Source organism: Maniola jurtina, chromosome 7 (assembly GCF_905333055.1).
Source record: "Maniola jurtina chromosome 7, ilManJurt1.1, whole genome shotgun sequence".
Classification (NCBI taxonomy): domain Eukaryota; kingdom Metazoa; phylum Arthropoda; class Insecta; order Lepidoptera; family Nymphalidae; genus Maniola; species Maniola jurtina.
In genome coordinates this window covers 15,534,979-15,545,235 of record NC_060035.1, presented here as the reverse complement: position 1 = coordinate 15,545,235, position 10,257 = coordinate 15,534,979, and the positions used below count along the sequence as shown (strand labels likewise).

Sequence of the window (10,257 nt, the reverse complement as noted above, 5' to 3'; positions counted from 1 at the left end):
GTTAAATTGTTGAATTTGTAAGATAGAAGGTAAAAAGTAAAAGTAAAAGTAAAAAAGCCTTTATTATCTAATAGGTTTCCTAATACATTTATAGCTATCTTGTGTTACAATAATTTATTTATTCATTTTTGTTCGTAAATTCATCATAGTCAAAATCAAAACTGATGTCAATTTCTCAGTATCAATTAATTTATCGTCACATAAAAATTAATGAAATAATGTCAAAAAATTATTGATAAAATAATGTCAAAATATTTATGTTTAAATAAAATATTTAAGTCCCTTTTATAATAATAGTATAGTAATTTATGTATTAGTCGCCTCCGTGGCGATAGAAGGTGGTGGCATATAAAAAACTAGCTGATGCCCGCGACTTCATCTGTGTGAATTTAGTTTTTAAAAAATCCATGGGAACTTTTTGTTTATTCGGTATAAAAATCATCTATGCCACTCTCCAGGTCTTTACTAAGTAGGTACAGCTATAACTATGCAAAAAATCTCGGCGATCAGTTGTTATGGTGCTACGTGATTGAAGGACAAACCAACAAACAAACACACTCTCGCATGTATAATAGGTATCGGTAGTGATTTGTCCAGGAGTTTCGTGGAAAACTTTGGCTTTAGCAAGGAATTTGGCGACCCTAGTGACGGGATTCGATACATACTAATTGGATCAAATCGATTCCGGGGAGACTATTGTTGGGGGTTCGTTTACCGAATAATGAGACTTCGTATACATTATGTTGTGGGGAGCCCCGAGCCCCGAGCCCCGGCCGAGGCTTATGAGTTCCTTGTGCTTAGCTGATACGGCGGCGATCGAGCTGTATTGTTATTACGATACTACAATCATTTCTGCATACTAAAATATAAGCAGGTAGGTACCTAATGCCTGGTTTCATTTTTATTTAAGACGCATAATTCGTAATGTTTAGACGTTAGATAAAATAGCAATTCAAGCACAAACTCTACGACTTTCGAGGATTTCTCGTTTTTCTTCAAAAAAGCATTCCAAAATCTTCGAGAGAGTAGAGCCACATACTTAGAACGAAAGGCAGGTGCAATTCGATACATAAATTTTAAGTTCTCACTCGCCATTTTAACTCTAAGTGTGTCTAAAAGTACAAACTCATACTTTTGACATCACAGTTGACATATTATACCTACAGTTAAAATAGCGAGTGAATTCTCATTTTGTACGAACTATGACACGGTTTATTTTAAAAGTGCAGTTTCCACTCTTCAATCTTTACAAATTAACTAATAGGTGCAACTGATTTTTGGATTGTAATTTAAGACTAATAAGTATAAAAATTTAAGACCCACATATTAAGAGCGTTCTGAAATCCGGTTGATAGTAATTTTAAGTTCTCTTGGTTTGTTCTAGAAAACCCGTATAAACTAGAGTTTCAAATACCTATCCCATATTTAGCTGGAAGAATATGCAGAACCAGGTCTGGTGACTACGAGGAGGCATTGACTTTGGCGGCAGCTCCAGACACCAAACGTTGGCAGCACTCCCTGGGTCCATGGGATTGGATTCCTTCCCGTAAGATAAATGAGAAGGTAAGACAAGCAAATAAAAACCGATCAAATGCGAGTTGGCCTCACACAAGGGTTCTGTACCATCGCACAAAAATAACAATTTAAATTATTTTTGTGATTTAAGCACAAATTCACGGTTTTCGGATTGTGCTATAAAATCTACCTAAGTAATTAGGTACTTGCCAAATTTCATGATTCTAGGTCAACGGAAAGATCCCTACACGTTTCTTGACATACACGACAGACAGACAGACAACAAAGTATCCTATACCTAAGAGTTTCTTTTTACTTTTAAGGTACAGAATCCTTAAAATGTTAGATAACATAATAAGTATAGGTATGACTTGATAAAAGCTAAACAGTTATTTGATAGAAAACGTGTTTTTCCGTGAGGACAATACAAATTTTCTTAAAAAGTAAGGTAAAAGTTAGTTCAGAAAAGTTAATTCAAAATCGGTTTATTTGTTTCGATGATTGCAAAAACTAAATTAAAAGCGGTTTGGATTTTAGTAACTCCAAATCATTTTTAACTCATCTTTAACAGAAACTCAATTTTATTTATTTGGGAATAGATACTCGTATACTTAGACTGAAATGTGCCTTCCCAGGGTTCGAACTCAGGAACACGTGATCAGGATCTGCAGGCACAAACCACTGCGGCCTTAGCGCTGTAAAAACGCCGAATGTTGGCAATAAAATTAAAGTGAAACCTTGACAGCCAGCTGTAGTGAAGCGATGTGACACTTTTTTCAGTCGCCTCCGTCAGACAACCGCAAGGTGCGTCTCATTAAATTATTATTAAACCCTAATAAGTGTTAAAATACTCGCCGAAGTCAAAATTGCTCTTTTGTATCCAAATAAAGCAAATTATCTCTTTGTTGTTTTCCTTATTGCTGAGGGTTGTGACCTTTTCCATAGGGGTAAGAGTGGTAGTGGATATGGCCTAAACTTTAGGCCATACCTATCCACCACCACCAAGTGCAGATATTTTTTAGACTTTACAAGAATATTATGGAGAACTCCCAGACATGTAAGTTTCCTCGCGATGTTTTCCTTCCCCGTTAAAGCAAGTAATATTTGATTGCTTCAAAAGGACATACTTAATTTGAATAAGTATGGTATGGTACTACTGCTTCGGACTCCAGATACAGTAAGATCCTAATTTCACATCGGCGAAGTCGCGGTAAATAGCATTTCAAAGTTTCTATACAGACCTTGCACAGGTCTGTATAGAAACTTTGAACTAGGTAGGTAAGCCTAAAGTAAACACTTAATTAAAAGGCGATAAGGCACATGTTTAGTATCGCATAGCCGCCTAGTGGAGCTGGCTGTGTGTGTGTGTGTGTGTGTCCATATCGACAGCTCTTAATTACGAGGCGGAAGGACACCGCGACCGGTTCTTAATTGACTCCCACACAACACGACACAACACAACACAACACAACACCTCTCAATGCCGAAATATTTTTTGTTTTTGTCTAAACCAGTGTTGTTATTTGATTCGCATTTGAATACAAAATTGTGTAGTTTGAAATTCATTCATTGGATATTCTATGAGAGTAGGTATGTAAAGGTGCAGTTAGACTATTCATTTATAATTTACTAGATCATGCCCGCGACTTCGTCCGTGTGGATTTAGGTTTTTAACTCTTTGATTTTCCGGGATAAAAGTAACTTATGTCACTTTCCAGGTCCTTGACTATACCCATGCAAAAAATCACGTCAATCCGTTGCTCCATTGCGACGTGATTGAAGGACAAACCAATGAATAAACACACTTTCGCATTTATAATATGGGTAGTGACTTACTAGCTTTTCCCCGCGACTTTGTCCACGATACTTTAGGTATAGTACGCGACAGGATTGGTACGCGAGATGGCAACTGGGGTGTCTGCGGGTGACGTGCGGGTATGCGGGCCGTCCCCCTGCCTCATACCAAGATTGCCATCTCAACTTGTCGCGATTGTAGCCTATAGCACTCGGGGATAATGTAGAGCTACTATATCTATCAGTCAAAACATTTTTGAAATTGTATAAGAAGTTTCTGAACTGGAGCTAATTACTCTGTCATTAATAATAATAATAAAAAATTTATTTTATTTATTTTCCTACTAACCGATAACGTTTCGTTTGACTGCACCCTAAGTTGTGAATTAGGTATTTTTTGCAGTGGTTCTAATTAAATCGGTACAAAAGTTACAGCTCACTGACAAAAAGCTGTCGTTTGTGTTATGTGTAGGCGTTATTAAATATAGGCTGTACCTACCAACAACGGTTTTTATTGACTGACTGATTGATTGATTGAACTGGATTTCCTGTAGTTCAGTAAGCCGGGGAAATCTGACATTGTTCGCCGTTATCATAATTAATTGTATCAGATTTAATTATTTATTGTAAATAGAAAATTAAATCTGATAGAGTTAATTATGATAATGGCGAAGGAAAACATTGTGAGGAAAGCTGCATGCCTGAGAGTTTTCTAAAACGTTCTCCAAGGTAGGTATGTTAAAGATGTTAAGACTGCTAATCCGCACTTGGCCAGCGTGGTGGACTGTGCCCTAAACCTCATTCTCATTCTGAGAGGATACCCGTTCTCAGTAGTGGGCTGGCGATGAGTTGATCATGATGAATCATGATTAAAAATGGTATTGCAATCATATCGGTAGCATAACTTCCACAATGGTGTAGGCAGCACTTATGCCTACTACTATAAGAATACTCTTGATTGATCCCTCGCCGCCTCACTACCGAGCACGGGTCTCCTCTCCGAATGAGAAGGACTAGGCCATAGTCCGCTACGCTGGGCAAGCGCGGATTGGCAGACTTCACACATGTTTGAGAACATTAGGTATAGAGAAGAAGCATGCAGGTTTTCACACGATGTTTTCCTTTATTTAACTGTTTAAAACGGACATAACTTATGAGAGATGAGTGCCCGGGATAGAACCCTCGACCTGCCGAGTAAAGGCGGACGTCTTCTGGTTATTTTATAAAAGCTGAAAGTTTCTCTACGTATTGTCCCCAATTCAGGGAGGAACGATCAGCGACTATGAAGTTTGGATCATGGTGGCTTTGGGAGATAACAAACATGTGAAAATGTTACGCAAAGTTTAAAGTCAATTTTTTTTAAATAATATTCGCATTGCCAGACAGTTTAGAGTCGTACCAACCTCGTAGCAACCCCCTGCCAGACACCCTTAATTGAATTGTATTTGTTAAATAAATTGTATACATGGAAAAATTTATGAAGTTTCAAAAGTACATAATTTGAAAGTAAGTTTAGTTACAGGTAGATTGAAACTTTCCTGCAAGTTTTAATTTTTATAACAGATTTTCAGAATAATTAAGGTTTGCATTAACAATCAAAAAACTATTGTGTAAGCCAACCATACAGACATGCCTCTCTATTTCTTTCAAAAAATAGAAGTACCTAAGTAGGTACCTAGTGTTTAGTAGGTACATAGTAATTTATTTCCTTTAGGTTTAAAAATAGTTAGGTACCTACTAGCATGTATTAGAATTTTAGATTACATAAACGTTTTATAATTGAAACCTATACCTACTTATTATTGCACAAAAGGTACAACATTCTTTATCAGCCAACAAGTGTGAGTAGGTAGGTAGTTAATTTGTAGGCAATAAACACGAAATGCAAAATAAAATTCACGTACAAAAAAATGAAAACTATACTCATAAAATAGGTGTTTGCTACTAAAATAAAGCTAGTGAGTTATTTAAAATAATTACGGCTTGCAGTATTTTTCAAAAACTAAAATAACAACCAGTTGAACGCGAGTCAGACTTGCACTTGAAGGGTTCCGTACCGTCGTTCAAGAAATAATACTTTTTTTGTGATGTAACCATAAATTCACGGTTTTTGAATTCCCCTTTACTTCTTTGTAACTATCAAATGTCATAATTCTAGAGGAAACGGAAAGTACCCTGTAGATTTTGATACCCTTGACGGTTCTTGACAGACAGACAGACAGTCATATTATTACATACACTACAGACAAAATTCAAAATATTTTTATTCAATTAGATCTACTTTTGAATCGTCAGAAGCATCTATCACTGGTTCGGAATGCCTTTCCTACCGAAAAGAATCAGCAAGAAACTCGGCGGTTGCTCTTTTCAAAGATTTGATATGTAGGTACAATATTATGCCAATGAGGTATAAAAGTAGACAGATAACGAGGTTATCCTATAAGGGTTCCCTTTTTTAACCCCCGACCCAAAAAGAGGGGTGTTATAAGTTTGACGCGTGTATCATTGTATCTGTGTATCTGTCTGTGGCATTGTAGCTCCTAAACTAATGAACCGATTTTAATTTAGTTTTTTTTTGTTTGAAATGTGGCTTGATCGAGAGTGTTTTTTGCTATAATCCAAGAAAATCGGTTCAGCCGTTTGAAAGTTATCAGCTCTTTTCTAGTTACTGTAACTTTCACTTGTCGGGGGTGTTATAAATTAATTTACACTTGTCTTTCTTAGGGACGGAACCCTAAAAAAGGTGTATGTTGCGCGGCGCGGGCGGTCGGTAGGCCGAAGGTACCAGGGCGGTTTGCGGTTGCCAGATTTGCGAGGTGTTATTACAGGGCACGTGCTACCGGCCGGCGCTGATTTACGGCGCCGACTACGCCTCCGAGGCCGGCAGCGCACGCGAGCATGCGGCCCGCTGGAAATACTCCTAGCTGAATTCCGACACTACACGAACAAAATGTCTGATGTATTGTACTTATAATGCACTTTTGTGTTCTAACATTAATTGGAAATCAATAATAAATTTTTGTAAATGTTTCATTGGGTTTCATTTACCTACCTACCTATTCAGAATTATTTTGAATTGTGGCACTGTGGAACCCAAAGCAGAATAACATGAAATCGCAAAAAAAAATGAGTTAGGACATGTTGCTAGTTCACAATCGATAATGTTACAGTCAAAACTAATCTAATCAAAACTATTTTTGACTGCAAAAAACAAAAATACTGTTACCTACAGCTAATAGAGGTTCGTTAGAGCTCTAAAAGAAGTTTTGACTGAAATTCCGGTCTAAAATGAAACGCGCTGGTCCGAAAGGGGCATTGCAACTTAAAGTTCAATGTTATACCTACTCGTACGTAGGTACGCCAAATCGCTTGGTAGACTTGCCAACAAGGTAGGTACCATACCATAGTACAGATACGTAATTTGATAACATCATAGAGAACTCTCAGGCATGCAGGTTTCTTCACCATGTTTTTCCTACACCGTTAAAGCAAGTGATATTTAATTGCGTAAAACGCACATACCTAACTTCTTTTTTCGGGCAGTCGTGTAAGCCATAAGTTTGTCATTACTTTAAGCCAGTGTACAGTTTAAGTTAGCGTACAGCCGAATTAGGGGGTCATTATCTAAAAGTAAATTACCGACTAATAAGGTGAAGGTCATAAGGCAGGTGCACACTCGGCCGCGAGGGCGCGCGTCGATCCGACAGCGATAAGTTTCACGGCTCCTAATTTCACGGACGCGTGTGTTCGCGGCGACAGTGCTATCGCCCTGCACGCTTTGACTACGAACAATTAAGTACCTGTTTCCTGCCATACTGATAAGGATATAGGACCGAATCAAATTGTACAATACTTGGGTCTTTGTGACCCCAAAAAGTAATAAGTAGGTAAGTACCCAAGTAGGTAGGTATAATGTTTTCCGCGTTCATGTATGCATGTGAATTTATTGCATCGTAATTTCTGAATGTCTGGACAGATTTGGATTTTGGCTGTATGCGGTCTGTGGTCTAATTGTTGGTTCCTTACATCATCCCGAGTGACACACGCAATAATATTTATGACAAAAAAAACGGTCAATAACGAGTCGGACTCGCACACGAAGGGTTCCGTACAAATTATTATGTAAGTTCCCTTTTATGTGTATGTAATATATTGATAAATTGTTTTAGTAGATATATTAATTTTTCGTGAATACATTTTCATTTTTATTTTGTGATGTAACCTAAGTTACCACTTTAAGGTTTTTGGATTTTTTTATTTATTTCTGCTATAAGACCAACCTATCTGTCAAATTTCATGGTTCTAGGTCAACGGGAAGTACTCTATAAGTTTTCAGACAAGACAGATAGACAAACGAACACAGACAACGATATTATGATCCTGTAAGAGTTCCTTGTTTTCTTTTGAATGGCAGAACTCTAATTACCTAAACAGTTTCCACGGGATTTTTGAAAATCTATATCGACGCGGACGAAGTCGCGGGCATCAGTGAGTAAGGCAATAAATAACTGATGAACGGCCGCGACAGCGACCGGCGACACGCGACACATGCGACCCCGCGACTGTCGCGGTAATTTATGTATCCGGTTCACCTCTAACGTATGTTGTACACTTATGCTGTGTATTCTTAACGACCTCGCCGGCACAGTGGTGAATGATGTTGTTTATTAACTAATAAAAAGTTCTGGGTTCGATTCCTGGTATGGTCGATTCGCGTCATAATTTCTAAATGGGCTCAAATTGTTTCCGCCCTATAAGTGTTTCCCAGGGTAACACGCTCACCACATGCCACCACGATTGGTGACTTCACAAACAATTGAGAACATTATGGGAAACTTTCAGGTATGCAGGTTTCCTTACAGGCCTCCTTCCTTAGGTTAAAGTTAAAAGTGCGTGCCCAGGATCAATCCCCTGACCTCCTGAATAAGAGGAACATCTTAACCACTAGACCATAACGGCAGGTTTATACATATAGGTATGTAAAAAGTGTAAGTGTTCAACGAAAAGTCAATGCACACTTATTTTTGGGTCTTAAAATTATAGGTACCTGCATATAAGTAGACCCGTTGTACCCGTTGACTGCTCATCGACATGTAATCTTGTACTACACTCCATATTAATAAAGGCTATAAATCGTCCACCGCCGCCGGCGACCGATACCCGATATATCGATATCGATATATCGACGAGCTTCGACACACAGATGGCGCTAGTGCCGCTGCTGCAACGTATCGATACATCGACAGTCGATGGCCGGTGCTCTGCCCTCTAAAGGGGACACGCAAGGCCCTTCCAAGTTTTATGGAAGTTTATTGTACGTTTCCGGTGTCATTTTTTAAAGTTTTTATGTCGTAAGGCTGTACCGTGAACGGCTGTATGTATTCTTGAACCTGCTTCGGCTTAAATGGGACATTTTTTATCGGGAATTTACAAGGTCCGATTGACAACTGCAATTCACGATATTATTGGTAAGTTTATTTCGTCATTACGCTCCAATGGGGTCATATTCGATAGCGTAAGTGGTGGTGAATCAGATAACACCCTACTCACCTAGAAGTATGGCGATTTATAAATACAAAAATCCCAAATTACTTACCTCCTGGAAAGTACTGTTCTGAAACTTCTAGTATAATTTCGTCGAATTTTGAGTTTGCTGTGGGGTTCTACGTTGTGGGATTGTGTCGGTGGTTAAGTATTGTTGCTTTCAAGATATCTTATTGGTAGGTAAGTAGAAGTTCATTATAAGTTATATTTTGATGATTAAAAGATGAATTGCACTAACTTGGTAGAAGTAATGGCGATTTAAAAGTAAAAATTCCCAACTAAGTATCATTTGAACTCTGTAATTTACAGCGATGACGGAAGCTTACCAGAGTAACAAGTTTTAATGAAAAGAGGAAATTGTAGGTATATTAAGACATTCGAATGGTAAGCCAATGGTGGTAGGTACCTATGATACAAGCTGTACACCAAGTAGGAATCCAATCCAAAACTTCTAACTAGCGAGGGTTTTGACTACTCTATACACGTACTTAAATAGGACCGCCCAGTAGGTGGACCAACGACGTCAAACGAGTCGCAGTGAGCCGCTGGATGGCGGCGGCGCAATCGGTACTGTTGCGGACCAGTGTCCAGCTGTGGACGTCTAACGGTCGATAGTGACGACACATAAATAATCCGGGTATCTTTAAAACAAGAGTGAAAAGGCATTTTCTAGGTAAACGCGTCCCATCTTGGGCTACACCATCACTTTCCATCACGTGTCATTGTGGTCAAGCGCTTGCCTATTACGAATAAAAAAAACTGGCCAAGTGCGATTCAGACTCGCGCACTGAGGGTTCTCGGGTATTTTTTCCAACATTTTGCACGATAAATCAAAAACTATTATGCATAAAAATAAATAAAAATCTCTTTTAGAATGTACAGGTAAAACCCTATCATAATATGATACCCCATTTTGGTATAGATATCTTACTTTGAAAATTGAAACATATTGTAATTTTTTTAAAATGATGTGACCACAAATTCGCAGTTTTCAGATTTATTCCTGTACTTGAGCTATAAGACCTACCTACCTGCCAAATTTCATGATTCTAGGTCAACGGGAAGTACCCTATATAGGTTTCTTGACAGACACGACGGATGGACGGACAGACAGACAGACAACAAAGTGATCCTATAAGGGTTCCATTTTTCCTTTTGAGGTACGGAACCCTAAAAAACATCAATACATTTTTCAAAAGGCTCAAGATAAGGTCTCAAATTAGCGAACATCCCATCGCGTTGATGCACACGCGATCCGTCAGGCTGTCCTCAAACTCAAACCCGTGGCGACTCGTGTCAATTACCCCGCAATTTCCCGCTCAGCCATCGGCCACGGCGGGCACGCTCTACACTCTACAGGCACGCACAGGGTGACCAGGGCGACAGGAGTTTTCCGTACATATC

General features: G+C 38.6%; 1 long non-coding RNA gene across 1 annotated transcript; it reads left to right on the top strand.

The window, feature by feature from the left end:
* Nucleotides 1-361: 361 nt before the first annotated feature.
* On the top strand, nucleotides 362-6,282 carry LOC123866817. Its single transcript, XR_006796257.1, has 3 exons — nucleotides 362-1,563; nucleotides 2,151-2,319; nucleotides 6,034-6,282. It is a non-coding gene; the product is annotated as an uncharacterized LOC123866817 (long non-coding RNA).
* The last annotated feature ends 3,975 nt before the right edge of the window (nucleotides 6,283-10,257 follow it).